Genomic DNA, 16619 nt, shown 5'->3' with positions numbered 1-16619 from the left:
GGCCATTACTGCATCTGCATTATAGCTGTCATTGTGGGGTTCCATTCTCGTGGGGGTCTATACAGTTTCTCAACTATTTGATGTTCTGAGCTGAATAATTCTTTATTGTGGGGCTGTCCTGTGCGCCGGAGGAGACCTGGCGGCATCCACTGCCTCTATCCATGGAATGCCAGGAGCCCTCCTCCCCCAAATTGTGAAAATCAAAAATGTCTCCAGAAGTTGACAAATGTCCCCTGGGGGAGAGGGAGGGTGATCACACTGGCTGGGAATCACTGGGCTATAAAAAGACCAAGTGTACTTTGCCGGCAGGTGGGCATATGACCCAAATTAACCAAACAGAGTGTTCTCCATTGCCCTCCTCTGCTTTTGGTCAGCCCTTGAGTGTGTGTGTCATCGAGGCAGGGCCAGTCAGCATTTTTTTTCGGTGGGAGGTTATTGATTAGGACACTGGGAGAGAGAGAGGCCTCGCTGCTGAGAGCATGGTTCTCTCAGGTCTAGAGAGGCCAATGTCATTGTTGACAGCAGGTGGGAAGGAATGAAGCCAATACAAAGGAGCGTACAAACGAGAGCAGAGAGAATGCCCCACGATGCTGTGTAAGAATCTTCCTCCAGTAGCACCTGAAACAGGCTCCGCCTCTCCGAATTCTCATGGCCACGAGCCAGTCAATTCCCTTTTGGCAATATTGGTCTGACTTAGAATCTCAACTCTGCAACCGAGAGAGGCCTGACTTCCTGTGGTGTGTGAGGTGCCTTCCAGCACAGAGTGAAAGCCAAGGTCCTTCCCCAGGACAGCGAGTCTAACGTGCCCTGGCATCTTTCCCTTCCCCTGCTCACCTACCCTGCTCCAGCACAGGGTCCTCCTCCTTGCTGTCCCTGAACACCAGGCACGCTCTGCATGTGTGGGTCCCACTGCCTGGGACATTCTGCTGCAGCAGCGAGTCCATGTTCAGCACTCCTCTGGTGGGAGAAGCAGCCATGATAACTATGCATGGTGCAAGGTGGGTACTAAGCTTACCAGGGTGATCACTTCGTAAGTTACATAAATGACTAATCTCTATGGTCTACAACTGAAATAATACTATATGTCAACTTTACTTGAAAAGTAAAAAATAAAGGAAGGTCCCCTGTTGAGGCAGCTAACTCTTTTGCACACGTGGCAGAGAGGTGCGGCGAGCTGTCCCCAAGGTCTGGGACTTGCTCATACCTGCATATCTGCTACTCACTGCTGCTCACCCTGATTTGCAAGTTTGAAGTGTTTGGTTTCTGAGTCTGCATCTGGATTCCGTCCCCCAGATCGGGATTTCTTTTGCTGCACAGCAACCGGTTACACTTGGTGACTTAAACTAGTAACATTTCACGTGTTGAATTCTAGTTCACCCAGTGCTCCCCTAATATTTACTAAGCTCCCAATATGCACCAGGCTCTGTGCTAGGCTTTGGGGACAATCAGTGAGCACCACAGACATATCCCCCTGCCCTGATGTACCGTCTACGGATGGGCTTTGCCTGCAGACATGATTTATTGCCTGTCTGGTCAGACCTTCCTAGGGGTGAACTCACACTTTAAGGGAGCACACTGGAGACATTATAGTAAAGTGTTGAAGAATGCATCTGAACCAACCCAAGATGGTCTTTAAAAAGTAATAGACATGTTCTACACGATGCCAACATCCCTCCCTCACCGCTCACATGTGCTTCCTTTCTTTGGAATCTGACAGCTCTTGTCAGATCCGGCTCCACCACTCACTGACCTTGTGACCATGACCAAACTCTCCAGGCACTCTGAGCCTCCATGTCCTTCTCTGTGAAATGAGGATGCAACAGTTTCCTCCGATAAGGTTGTTGGGAAGATTACGGGACATGCTTCAATAGGAAATGAAAAATATGAGGCAATCATCATGGGGCAATCCTCTGAAGCAAAAAAGCTTTCTCTCCCAGGAAACTTCACACTTGGTCACACTGAGCATGCCCACCCAGGTCAAACACACACCAGAGGGGTCAGTTGGAAGTACGCCCCTCCCCACCCATCGGTTGACTGGCTGGAGAAAACTGAGCACGAGGCTGGAGTCCCTTCAGCAGATGGGGTAACATCAGTGCCTCATCCCCATGCTGGTCCTTTACTCTAAGAAGTGGTTTCCTCCAGGCAGAATGGATCTCCTTGCAGGTCCAGAGCACTTTTGCGATGGTTCCCAGTGCACAGCAGCACCAGCTTTCCCTGTGCTTCATACGATCCTCCCCGCCCCAGCCAGGAGGCTGCGTGCACAAGCTGGGGGCCCTGGCACAGGAGTCGGGGAGTCTGCGAGAAAGACTCGGTTGTGTATTTTGGCAAGTCTTTGGCCTCCTCTGGGCCTTGGTTTTCTCAGGGGTAAAGCCTCAGGGGGTTAGATCAGACGTTCTCTGTAAAGGGTCAGACAGTAAATATTTTGGGCTTTGGGGCCATGCGGTTCGTGTAGTCTCTGTTACAACCACTGAACTCGGCCGTTCAATGCAACAGCAGCCATGGACCACACATCACTGAGGGAGCAGGGATGCGTCCCAGCAGCACTTCTTACAAAAGTCCTGAGGCTGGATTCGGCCACAGGGCCAAAGTCACGGAGCCCTGCCTGGGTTAGATGCTCTCTTCTTGGTACCTTCCAGTTCGGAACGGCCATAATTTAATTCTCCAAGACTCACCTCCCATTGGCCTATAGCAAGTCTCAAAGGCTAGAAAAATACTAGGCTAAATGAAAAGTTCAGGAAATCATAACAGCAGCTACCATCTTTTAAGTGACTGCTATGTACCAAGTATTATGCTAATGGCTTTATGTGCCTTATCTCATTTTGTCCTCACAGCAATTTGTTGAGGTAGACCATCATTAATCCATTTTTTTAGGGAAAGAAACTGAGTTTCCAGCATTGAAGTATCCCACTCAACATCATCAAAATGGGAGGTGGCAGGGGGCTGGGATTCGGACTTTTGACTGTTTGACTCTAAAGCCCTTGCTCAAAACTCTTGATCTATGGGATGTTCACAAAGCTGTTCGGAGACCTACCCCCACTGGCTGCTCCATCCCTACCCTGGCTATTCTTCCATGCACCCTCCAGACATTCACGTGAGAAACTCTGCTCTTGCATGCCACATGAATTAAAAGGTTGGCCTAAAAATAACACACGAGTCCACTACTCTAGATGATGAATTGCTTTTGAATGTATAATACTTGACCCCCGACCAGCTCACGACCTCGCTGTGGTGGCGGTACCTACAACAGGCCTTATTTGGAAGGCGACCACTAGACCAGTGCCGTGTCTGCTGATGCAACCGGCACTCACCAGGCACACGCAGCCCGGCTTAGGATTCCTTAAACCCAGAAGGAAGAGAAAAGAGAAGAACCAAGGACCTACATCTTACTGTAGTCTGTCAAGTTTAAACTAATCATACACAAAACTCTCAAGAAACGGTGGCCTTGGGGAAAATGCAGGGCAGCCCGGAATGTGCAGGGGACCTGCCGGCTGATCCCTGAGAGCATTTCATGGTGCGCACCTGCTGGTGCCCCCTCCACGCCTGCACTACTGTCCACTCTCTTCAATGTCAACTAAGTCTCCTTGAGCCACTGGTGATTATGAACGCAGTCTCTCTGGGGTGCTGGGAAGGAGGGAGGGGAGTGATAACAGAGGCGGATGTTTCTGCAGCCGCAGTTCTCTTCTCGTGCTGGGTGGAGGGCTGCTGCACTCTCCAGAGAGCCCTGGTCCGCAGCAGGCGCAGTGAGACGTGGAGGCAACAGTTCAATAAATATTTAATGGCCCTTTCCTTAGCTTACTGATGTGATTAAGCAGGAGCCTCATTACTAAAACCTACTTTCACCTCCTCTTTTATTTATGAGCTTTATTCCCTTACACTAACACACAGCTAGGTGTAGGCAAACTGAGCCATGCATACAGTAGAAATGGGAACAAACTACTCGATTCCACCAGACCATCAAAACTGGATGCGAGTCATATTCTGGCACAAGGCTTGTCCTGTCCCTCAGTGACAGACAAGAGGGAAACAGAGCCAGACCAGAAGCCAGCTCAGGAACACGGACCAGCTCTTTGCACGGTGATGGTCAGATTCAGAAGAAGGGAGCAGAAACCAGGGCCCTGAATTCAGTGCTCACCTCCTGACCAGCCAGGGCTAGTTAGCATTATAATAGTATCTTATATATTTGACCAACAATAATCTCTCAGTGTTCTCTGTTCTTCCAAACCACATGGCCCTTGTCATTCTGAGTCCAGCTCAAAAGTCACCACTTCCTGGAAACTTTCCCTACCTTGCCCCCCAAGTCAAAATGCACCATTCCTTCTGTTGCAATCCCTTGTGCTTCGCTGAAAGGCTATTACAGCTTTTATCTCCCAGGTGGCTTAGTATGAGAGTCAGGAACAGCAGAGTTGAAGACTCAAGTCCACTGCCCAGGCTCTCCACTTCCCAGCTGTGTGTTCTCAGGCAAGTTACCTAACCTCTCCACATCGTACTTGCTTATCTTCAAAATGGAGATGATGGTGCCCCAAAGGAGTGTTGGAGATAAATTATTTGCTCCTTAGCAAGCATTCAAGCGTTCTAATAGCTAGATATCCATATCTATATCTCACACACACACACACACACACACACACACACACACACACACTAGAGGCCCAGTGTATGAAATTTGTGCATGGGGGGGGGGGCGTCCCTCAGCCCATCCTGGACCCTCTCCAATCCGGCACCACTGGCTCCTAACTGCTCACCTGCCTGCCTGCCTGACCGCCCCTAACTGCCCCCCCTGCCAGCGTGATCACCCCTAACTGCCTCTGCCTGCCAGCCTGGTTGCCCCTAACTGCCCCCTCGCTTGCCTGGTCGCCCCTTAGTGCCCCCCTAATGGCCTGGTTGCCCCCAACTGCCCCCCCTGCTGGCCTGGTCACCCCCAACTGCCCCCCCCCCGCTGGCCTGGTTGCCCCCAACTGCCCCATCCTGCCAGCCTTGTCACCCTCAACTGCCCCCCTGCTGGCCCCCTCATTGCTCCCCTCTGCCAGCCTGGTCGCCCCTCACTGCCCCCCTGCCAGCCTGGTCACTCCACGCAGCCTGTTGGTCAGTCGTTTGGTCGTCCCTCGCTAACCCCCCTGCCGGCCTGGTTGCCCCACGCAGCCTGCTGGTCAGTCGTTTGGTCATCCCTCACTAAACCCCCTTCTGGCCTGGTCGCCCTATGCAGCCTGCTGTTCGGTTGTTACTGTGAGGGCATCGTGACCAATTTGCATATTACCCTTTTATTAGTATAGATGTACATATCCATACATATAGATATGAGGTTTCAGATTCCTTCTACATACACATGTAGATGCATGCAGTAAAGTCATCCATAGAAGGAAAACCTCATATCTACCTTCTCCCAGCTTCCCATTTCAGGATACAGAGTTGTGAACCTGGTTGGCTAAATTCTAAGCCATAGTAGTGAGCAGGGTCACTTTAAAAGGCCTCACAGCCAGGCACTGTTTTCTAGCTCCCACGTCCTTCCTTTCATGCAGTGTGGTATGTGGGCTTATGACAAGGCCTGCCAGCTTTCTGTCAGCATGCTCCTCTGAGCTTGGTGGCCACGCACTGGTTTCCTGCTCTTTGTGATTGAAGAGAAGGTTTGGTAGAATATCAACATATGCATTAATGTTTAAGGGAAGCAGGAGGTCCCATTTCAGCTTCAACTGCAGCCATGTGCCCTGGTCCAGCCTTCACAGGGCCTTCCACTGGGTGATGGTTGTCCCCCTTCATTATAGGTACTTTGGGAACATCTTTGGAAGGAGCAAGGGTACAAGTCACCATCAGCTCATCCCTAATATTATTCACACCTACCCGCCCTAGTGCTTGAGGACAGACACCGGCATGGGGAGGAGACTTTGGAGTCGGACAAACCTGGACCAAATCGCAGTCTGCTACCACACGGCCCTGGGGAAGACGGTCATCTCTGCAAGACTCACTTTCTGCCCTTGTTACATGTGGCAGAGGACTCCAGTCACTTATGCCAACATCTGTTCTGCTCCCACAGCAGGACTCCCAGAGGTCCAAGCACACCAACAGCTGGAGTAGGCAACTGCATTTCCCAGCCTCTTCTGCAGATGTATGTGCAGCCACAGCAGTGGGCACGATCTGGCTGAGGAATCTGGCCAAGGAGAGGGTGGTAGGATTGGGTGGGACTTCGAGATGACTCCTAAAAAAGAGTAGATGGGTACTCCTTCCCCTTTCTCTTCTTGCTGCTTGAATCCAGGGCCGGTGGCTGCAGCTGGGGCCTTGGAACGGCTGAGGAAGGAAGCCACATGCTGAGATGGCAGGGCAGGAATAACGAAACCCGGGTCACTATGATACAGTGAAGCTGCCGGACCAACCCACACAGCCACCTCTAAACTTCTCACAGGAGAGAATAAATCTAACTCATTTGTGCCACTGTCGAGTTCTTCTCTGTCCTGTGCAGCCCAGCTTAATGATAAACAAGCTCAGCGATAATGTAAGTAGACTATGGCCTGCAGGCCAATCCGGCCCACCACCCATGTTTAGAGTTGAAGATTGGCAATCAATCTGATGATAGGGAACTGAAACTCTAATCCTTACTCCCTAAAAAAGAACTCCCTTCTTATTAGTAGATCTGTATTACAAAGTTGAGTTATACTCAATTATTATTTTGATGTAGTTTTGATTGTCAAAAAATTTTTGTGAAAATCTGTTTTTTGTTATAAATTACCTTACATATTGTCCTTGAGTTTTGTCTCTTGACTCACAAAACCTAAAATGCTTCCTAGCTAGCTCTGGACAGAAAGTGTTTGTTGACTTAGGATGCAGAAAAGTCCCAAATACGACCGGCCACACAGAACATGAGTGAGAGCTACTGCTGTCATGGAATCTCCAAAAAGATTCTGGCCCTGAGGCTGCCTAGTTATCTGCTCCTTTTTGTGAGAAAAGCAGGGCTTAATTCTTTGTGGACTTGAACAGATGAAAATTCTTCCAGAGTTAACTTCACTCCTCTGAAGCACCCTCACCTTCTTTCCTACTTCTTGGTCACCAGGCATCACAAATAAACAGGAGAACAAAACAAAGACACTGACGATGTGTTGTTTTCCATGCCTCCCTCCCATTCCACCTGGCACAGATGTATTTTTAAGGTCACCTAACAACAACAACAAAGAACCAATACCCATCCTATGCTTCTCCAGCTAATTCCCGATTTAACACGTATAAATGCTCATCTGGCACAAATGGAACCCTGGGCAAAGTCATATGTATGATTCTACCATTCACTACATGGTAGTAATGCTTCATCCATGACCAAACTCAATGTGAGGAGTTCAACTAGGAGCAGTTCAAGCATGAGCCCCAACCTTCCAACTAAAGGAAAATTATATGACTGAGTTAAAGCAGCAGCTCTCAACCATTTTAGGCAAAGGTGCCAAGTTTCTGGTTCATGCCCATATCATTCTGCCAGCCTGTGCCAGCTACTTCCTCCTTCCTGTGCCCACAGCCTTCAGGTAGGCATGTTCTAATCTGTGAAACCTTGGGTTGTCCAAACACCAGGCTTGGGATGATGACATGAGGGTGTAGGACTGGTTCAGTGGAGGCCCCGGATGGAGTAGGAGAGGGACATTTATGGCGCATCATGTCTCTCCTTAGGCAGTCAGGGAAGAAAGGGCTGACCTGGCCCTGGTGATGGGGCCCGAGTAGATGAATGAGGTGGCACTGAGAGGGATGCTGGAGGTGGAGCTGTGTCTCTGGCTGGGTGTTGACTCCTTTGAAATTACCACATCCAGTCCCAGCCTGCTGCAAGCAAGCCAAGGGAAAAGTATTCTGGAAGGTGTGGTGGTTCAAGAGATTTCAACACATCGAGGAAACATGGGCTTGGCCAATGGCTTAGGGGGGTGTCAGGTCGGCCAGGGAAGGACACCCGTTTCTTTAAATCGGTCATGATCCTGACTATGAGAAGTTCTTCATGCTGCAAAGCACCTGAAGCAGGCGATTGGGGTGACGGTGATGGGAGAGTTCTTGATTACAAGTAGCATGGATTTGCTCTCCGCATTATATGATCCCCCCAAAGACACGCATCAAAAAGTCCACAGCAGCTGTCTTTGTAATAGTCTCTAACTAAAACTAACCAAACGCCCATGAACAATTGAATGGATAAATTGTGATGTATTTAACACTGGAATACCTACCAAACAACAAAATGAATGAATGATCTACAATTATATGCAACTAAATGATTAAATTTCACAGACAGAATGTTGACTGAAAGAAGCTAGATACGAAAGAGTACATTGTATAATTCCATTTCTGTAAAGTACGAGAACAGGCAACATGTATGTTCCCAGAAGTGAGGGAATGGTTAGTGTTCAGAGGTTGGAAGAGACACAGAATGGCTTCTGGGCACTGGTGACATTTCACTCATAGTCTGTGTGCTGGCAACACAGGGGGAGTGTGTTCAGTTTATAAAATTTCATTTCTGACAAACATCTACACCCATGAAACCTACATAACAAGACAGAAAGCATATCAGCACCCAGGAGTGATTCCAAGCCCCTTCCTCCAAGCCCCTCCCAGCCAGTCCTCCCTCTTCTCCCCGACACCTGACTTGGGATATGCTTTTGAGGACTTTTTCTCACTAGACTGGACATGGGAGTGTGTGGGAAAGAGAAAGATCAAAGATGCCAAAAGTTTTTTGCTCGAGCAACGGGGTGGCTACAGTGCCACTTGCTGACCGGCCAAAGCTTGGGAAGAGAATAGAGTTGGGGCTGTGATAAGTTCGAGAAGCCTGTCTACCCTCCCAGGAAGACGCTGAGGAGAGAGTCGTGTGCGTGTCTGGAGCACAGGAGAGAATCAGGCTGAAGATGTAAACCTGGTCGTCACCGCAGGCAGCTGTGTCCTGATGATGCCCGCGAGGATGAAGCCGTGAAGGAGAGCCCAGGAGGGGAGGACGGGCAGTGAGGAGAACGTGTTGCAAAGGGGCCAGGGTCGGAGGAAGAGGCAGCAGGTGGGACACAGAAGCCACAGAAGGAAGAAGAGCCACAGGAGGGAGCCGCGCCCTCAGACACATGCTCCTGAAAGGCTGACAGACGGTGACCTCTATGTCCCTCATTTAACTCTCCCTCCCACTCTGTAGGAGAGGGGCCATTGCTGTACTCTTTTACAGGGAAGGGAACCAGGGTTCAGCGATGTAAGTGACACACTTAAGTAACTGGTGGGAACAACATCTGGAAGCGCAGCAGCTCCCCCCACGTGTGTCTGCAGCACATTCACACACGAGGCTGCAAAGAGCTCCTGGGTCACATGGGCATGGGACATGCAAAGTCAAGTCCAACAGCTTTCCCGACTCCAGGTCGGGAAGCTTCTAACCCGCCAGCATTTTCCAAATAGACATGGAACCATTTTTTGCTTTCTTGTTTGGAAGAGCAATTTGCCAAGCAGGGGTTCCTGGGAACCCAGGGTGGGAACCACTGCTAGAAGGCAACACAATCATGTCTTCAAAATGTGTTTGAACAAAGTCAAGGTGCTCCCACAGATGCATGTCACTTGCACCCAGAGAAGGAAGTGCTGACACGAACATTCCATTTACAGGTAATGGAGGCCAAGCTCCTGAGGTTAAGTGGTTTGTTCTGTGTCCTTCCAGCAGCAATTAAGCCAGATAAACCGGCCCATGCCCATGTGCCAGGGCAAGAGGAATCAGGTCAGACCGAGGGGGGGATCAAGCCAGAGGCCTAAATGAGACTCCCTGTGGCCTCTGCCCGCTCCTCCCAGCACTGGCCCTGCGTTTGCTGTCTGCAGGGACCGAGCCAGGGCGGGAGCAGCTCAGGCTGGAGCCAGAGGAAGAAGAAGGGACCACAGGCGGCCTCAGTCATAGTGTCAGGAAAGGCCCCCACCTCTGGGCATGTGCTCTGGGAAGGGTCTTGCGGGAGAATGCAGTGGGAAGGGTGCGGCCAGGAAGAAAGCAGGTGGCCCTGGGAGCTGGGAAGGACCCACTGAAGGGGGCAGAGCTGCCTGAAGGATCCCGAAAGCTGGGGACTTGAAAGGACCTCACAAAGAAATCAATCCGATTGTGTCCCAGCTCAGCAGTGAGAACCCCAGGCGATGAGACACTCCCGCGTATTAACATTGGTGCCCGCACCTCCAAGCAGCTCCCTATGTTCTGCCACAGCGAACCCCCATAGCAGGGCCTCGTGGACCACCCTACTGAATGCCCTTCAGCAGAGGGACTTGGATGAGGGGGCATTAGGTTCAAATTGTAACAAGACCCCCCACCCTGCAACTACCCAGAGCATAAGCTTGAGCACATGGACTTTGGAGGCTGACCGTCACAGGTTCAGGCCCCCTGAGTGGCCACTTAGTAGCTGTGTGTCCCAGGGCAGTTACTGAACCTCTCTGAGCCTACCCTTCCTCATCTGGGAAACAGATGATAATGGCACATACTCCACAGGGCTAGCGTGAGGACTTTAAGTTACAATGAACAAAAAGCAAAGTGTGTCTTAAGACGGAATCCAAGGTCCCACCTGGGATGAATCTTGAAATGCGAGTTCCAGACCTACTGAATCAGACTCCGAAGGACATTCTCAGGAGCGGGAACATCTAAGAAAGATTCGTAAGACAAGTCTGTGCTTGGCAACAGCTTGGTAAGTTAACAGCTATCATTCTTTTTGTTACTGTTATAAGTTATAATATGCAAATATGAGACCTCTTCTCCAGGCTGGACAGCCTATCACTCAAACTTAGAATTTATCTGAAATCCAACTCAGGAGATATTCGCTCAGCCTCAGAAACCTAAACTGAGTGCCCATCATTGGAAAAATTAAAATAAAATCAGTAAGTAATCACAGCAGCCTAGGTGAATGCAAAGTAATCTTTTGCAAATGTTCCCAATAAATCAAATAGTCATACTTTTTCTTTCTTTCTTTTTTTTTTTTTTAACAAACAGGAGTACGAAGCAAACTTTCAGAGATGTGATAAGCAGTATCATGTACACCACCACCCCCCCCGCCCCGGGACACCCCCCCTCCCCGTGGGCTGGCATCCTGCCTAGCAAGCCACATTGTGAAGGGGGAGATTCTCATGACAGGGACAAGGATTTCCATGCACAGGCTGGCTGGTGAATGTCAACTGTGGAGCAATTCTCAAAGGCCTCTGGGCTAAATGTGCAGGGAACTCGTCCATGGATTTTCCCAGACATTGAGTCCCACAGTGCCTGTGTCTGCCTATTCTCTCTGCCGCCCCTACACCTGCCATTCTCCTGGAAGATGTCAGATACAATCTTTGCTAAAAACGAGTCTTCCTCTGCTTGTCACACAGAGCATCATGTTATGAAAGAACAGGGTCACCCAAAAATCTGCACGGTAACCCAATGCTAAGTATCCTGAAAAAGATCCCCTTGCCATGTAGTGTTTGAGAAAAGAAAAAAAATAGCAATAAGAAAACATTCTCTGGAGCATTACATTTAAACTCTCACTGTGATTTCCATAAAGTTTCATTATATTCAACGAGGATTACCATTCTGTGTTCTGGCAGCTAAAAAATTATTCCTTCTGCTTCCTCTCACTGACATCAAAACATCACGCTGAGTCTGTATTTACCCAGAGCTCGCCGATTTGATTGTACAGGTAGGAAGTGCTTATGGTGAGTGGGCATCTTTCAGGAGAGATTAACAAAAACAGCGTGGGGAGCACAGCATCTCTATGACTTGGTTTTCCAAGTTACTGAACACTGCAGACTCTGCAAGCACAACCACACAGAGCAGAGGCTGTCCCCGGGTTCCCTCAGAGTCCTTTCATTGCCCGTTCTCCACATTGCTCATGCACTGTGGGGTCAACTCAACACAGAACCACTTCGCCTTCTCTGCAAGCGGCTCTACAAAGACCACAAATGTCATCACCAAATTGGTGAGCACTAGTGCAAACCTCTGCATCACTCATTCCTCAAGACATCTGTGCCCCTGAGGATAACAATCCGGCTTAAAGGAAATCTTGGGAAAAGGAGCTAAGAGCTTTTCCTGCTGAGGCCAGTGGGAGGAGGCCAATGGGGAAGTGGGCTCGATAAAACTGTCTCCAAAATATGTTCCATCTTAAAAAGCTTATGAAGGGAATGAGAGAGTTATTTTAGTTTCTTAAATGGAAGCTCCAAAATAAAAAATAAAAGGCTTGTTGATGGAGAACCCTGGGGGGTGAGAGAGGTTGAAGACATCCGTGCAGAGAGATGCCTAGTAACAGAGCTTGCTTGTATTACACCCAAAGCTGTGTACCATCTGAGGCTGATTCAGGAAAATACTCAGATCTCTTGGTAATTTCCTGCAGACAGGACGTTTAATCATCTCCAAGCCTCCACCGCAAGAGAAAAAGAAAAACCTAAACCAAATGATTCACACTCTTAGAACGAATCTGCCTTCAGAACAAGGGCTGTTTTCTGCTCTTGAAAAGCAGCCAGGATTTGTTGTTTTAACAAAGTGTTCTTTTCCTCCACACAGAAAGAAAAGTCGCTCAAGGAGTGCTTGTACTGATTTCTGTTTTGCATTTCGGGAAACTTCCATCCAGTCAACAGTTTCTCCTGGCAGGTTCTCAGAAATCCAGGGAGAACGAGGGAGTCAGTGACTGAGAACACGGGATCATTTTTATAAGCTCATCCCCACTTTTTTGGTCCCATGGGATGAGGTTTTATTGTAGAATGAGCAGAATTAGCTGCACATATAAATTCTTCACTGCTAGGCTCACTTGACACCTTTATGTGAATTGCTCAACAGCTGGGAAGATCTGGAAGTTGATGGTTTGAGAAGGAAAGGCCCAAACCCTCCCAAGTGGTATCTGTTCTCTCCCTCTGTGCGTACAGGGCCATGCTCATCTCTCTAATTACTCAACCAGTTGCACAGATAAAAACATCTGTTTGCAGAAAGCAGGGAACCCAAAGTATACAAATGATTCACACCATCTAAACAAATGTAAATAAAGGCCAGCCCAGCAAAAGGAGGGCCCCTAAAAGCCAAAATAACTTCATGTGGGTGGAAGTGGAGTTTAGCAATCCGTGCATCAGACTTTGCTCCAATTTTGAAAGGTATTTCTTCCAGCTGCCTCATCTTAAAAACAAAACAAAACAACTCTGACCCTCTGCATTGGGCTCTCAACTTCTGGCTTAGGTACACACACACACACACACACACACACACACACACACACACACACACGAATGCTGGAGTGGGGGCAGGAAGCTGAAACTGCATCGTCTAATAAACCCCCCTCCATGCCCTATGGATTATTTTGGTTTTAAAATCTCCCAGGATCCAGCTGCCAGACACCCCAGGTTTATTTGATCCCAGTCCTCCCCAGTCCTGACCTGGGAGGGCCAGGTTCCAGTTAATGACACCCCAACAGCTTTCTCCTTCTCTAGACTCCCTCACAAGCGCCAGGAAGACCAGGAGAGGAGGGGGTCCCACCCCAGCCTCCACCCCCTATTCAGAGAGAATAAATGAACAAGCCCAGAGTTTCGTAATTATACAAATCCACCAACGAGAGAAGGAATGCATTTGGAAAGCTATAGGAAGATAAGCAAAAAGGAGTGTGGGGAGATGTAAATAACTTTTTAAACTAGACCTTTCTGCAGACATTAAAAATCTTTTTGACCGTGTAAGAGAAATAAGTAGGTCATTAGCAACATATAATTTAAACTATTTGAGGAAAATGAATTGTAAGTGTATCAAGCCTTTAGAAAAGCAAGTTCTGGGAAGTTTCAATGTTTCCTCTTAAGTCGTCACAATACAATAACATCATTATCCCCTCCTTCTGATTATATCATTATTACTATTATTGGGTAATAAAGTGGCTGCGCAAAAGCTGGCAGAGACTCAGGCCAAAATGATGCCTCGGTCTAGGTCCCTTCCCCAGAGCACAGGACCTTCCAGTCTATGTGGCAAGGAGCATCCCTCCCAGAGGCCAGTTTCCCAGCTCAAGGCCCCCCTTTCCCTGGGAAGGTGGTAAAAACCAGGAGCAGAAAACAGGGGAGTGAGGGCATGAGTGTGTGTGTGTGTGGGGGGGGGGGGGGGTTAATGGGGGAAGAAGGACACATATGTAACACCTTAATCAATAAAGAAATTAAAAAACAGGAGCAGATGCGCCCCAGCGCCCTCCTCCGTGCGCCCAGGCCACGGGGCCACTTACCCGGCTCAGCCTCGCATCGCTCGCCGCTGCAGCGCCTCCACCGCCAGGGAACTGGGGGAGCCCGCAAGGGTCCGAAGACCCAGGGGCAAGGGGTGCGGCTGAGGCTAAGAAGCCCAGCGGGGCGTGGGCCAACAACTGCCCGAAGCCAGAGAGGGCCCTTCAGGGGCTCCGTACAAGAGGGGTGACATTCCAGGGGCAGTGGCAGCTGCCCGGTGCACAGCTCCGGATCCAGAAAAACCGTAGGTCCTGGGGAGAGAAGCTCCCAGCTCTCATGTTGCCTCTGAACTGCTTAAAGGGACGCCTCCCCACCTCCGGCTCTGCTTATTGGTGAAAACTCTGAGCCATAGGCCAATCCTAGACCTGTTCCCAAATTGAGATTTCAATCAAGGGAGCTACTGCTTTAAAATTAGAAAGGGCTGATATGGGGGGTGGGGTGGGTATTAGACATTTTTCAGAAGCAGGGCACAGGCTCTCTGGCCCCTGCGCACAGAGGTCCTGGAAGCTGGCAGTGGCTGAAGAGCAAGATTATAAGGTGCAGAGCACATGAGGAAGACAGGGGCATGTGGGACCAAGGCCTTCATCTCTCCGCCCACCTCCCCACAACTCACTCATCCTTCAAGGCATTTCCAATTCTTCACACAGCTGGAGACCTCTATTCCTGGGAAGAGCCCCCAAGCTATGTGCTTCTAAACCTCCCTATTATTCCCACTCCAGTTACTAATCACTTTCCCTTTCTTGCATTAATTGTCTCTCCTTTACACTGTAAATTCCACTAGAGCAGGATGTTTTCATCCATCATCACACCGTATCACTCCCTGCCTGGAACGCTGTGAGCTCTCAGTAAATACATGTTGATGGATGCATAGGTGGAAGGAAGGAAGGAAGGAAGGAAGGAAGGAAGGAAGGAAGGAAGGAAGGAAGGAAGGAAGGAAGGGAGGGAGGGAGGAGGGAGGAGGGAAGGGAGGGAGGGAGGGAAGGGAGGGAGGGAGGGAGGGAGGGAGGGAAGAAAGAAAGGAAGGAAAAGGAGGGAGGGAGAAATATGTCCTGTGTTGTGCTAATACCAATGTAAATTAAGAGGCAGTATGCAAGAGGCCAGGTGTTCCTTTCCAACAAAACTGTGTTCAAATATGGCCTCCATAACTTGTGCCTCAGTTTCCTTGTCTGTGGAGCATGATCATGGAACCTCCCATCTCCCAGGGTTGTTGCAAAGACGGCACCAGCTCACCTCTGGACTTGAGGAGCTGCTCAGTCAGGAGCTGCTGTTATGACTGAAATCAAACTATATCTGCTGGAGGCTGGGACTGTTCTGACTGCTGGTATGGCTTCTTGGTGAGTACACAGTCATTCATGAAACAGATATGAAATAAATGCCACCTCCGTGCCAGGACCCACGTAAGGTGGTGCAGTCACCAGTTAAAGACAAATGTCCTTAACCACAAGGAAATCATAGTGGGGGGATCAGGCTGTATTTTAGTCAAGATTTTCCAGAGAAACAGAACCAATAGAGTATGTCTATATATTTATTTATTTATTTATTTTTGTCTATATATTTATATCTCTACAGATATATACATACAGAGATAGAGACATAAAGATATAGGTATACACATGTATTACAGGAATTGACTTGCATGGTTATGGGGTTATGGAGGCTGAGAAGTTCCATGGTGTGCAGTCTGTAAACTGGAAAACCAAGAAAGCTGGTGATAAATTCAGCCCCAGTGCGAAGGCCTGAGAATCAGGGGCCAGTGGTGTCAACTCCAGGTTCAGTCCAAAAGCCTGAAAACCAGGAGGGCCAATGCCCAGGGTAGGAGAATATGGATGTCTCAGCACAAGCAGAGAGCAAAGGGACCCTCCTCTGCCTTTTTGTTCAACTCAGGCCCCCCAAGGATTGTATGACACCCACCCACATGGGCGAGGGTGGTCTTCTGATTCAAATGCTAATCTCTTTCTGAGACATCCTCACAGACACACCCCAAAATAATGTTTACCAGCTCTCTAGGCATCCCTTAGACTAGTGAAGTTGACACATAAAATTAACCATTACAGAGTTAGGGAGAAGAGAGAGAGTAGACAAAGAGAATGATGCTAAATGATACTCAAGCCAAGACATATATAGGAATGTTTGTGGTGGGATAGTTTAAAATATTTAAATAATAGAAAACAATGATCCAATAAGAACAGGGAAAATGGTTAAGTAAATTATGCTACATCCATTTCATGGCACACTACACAGTCATGAGAAAAGAAAGAGCCAGAGCTAAGTGCACTAATAAACCATGAACTCCAAAATATATTGCTAAGTGCAGTGCAGAAGGTAGTATGTATCCCTGGTTACATACACAAATCGTCATGTACTGTGTACACATATGTATGCTGTATATGTATAAAATGTTTCTAGAACTATGCCTACGAAAAGGTAAAGGTTATTATATCTGGCAAGGTGGTTTAAGAACTATGCAGGTCTAA

General features: G+C 48.7%; 1 protein-coding gene across 1 annotated transcript in view; it reads right to left on the bottom strand.

Moving 5' to 3' along the window:
• The window catches only part of PRICKLE2 (prickle planar cell polarity protein 2), a 166975-nt gene extending 152538 nt beyond the window's left edge, over positions 1–14437 (bottom strand). The window contains exon 1 of the mRNA XM_080671510.1: positions 14151–14437. The gene's annotated coding sequence lies outside the window, so the exon portion shown is untranslated. The remainder of the gene's footprint in view (positions 1–14150) is intronic.
• Positions 14438–16619: the final 2182 nt, after the last annotated feature.

This window comes from Plecotus auritus, assembly GCF_963455305.1.
Source record: "Plecotus auritus genome assembly, chromosome: 6".
In the NCBI taxonomy this organism is placed as follows: Eukaryota; Metazoa; Chordata; class Mammalia; order Chiroptera; family Vespertilionidae; genus Plecotus; species Plecotus auritus.
The sequence above is the reverse complement of the archived record's forward strand: the minus strand, read 5'-3'. Positions and strand labels throughout refer to the sequence as shown.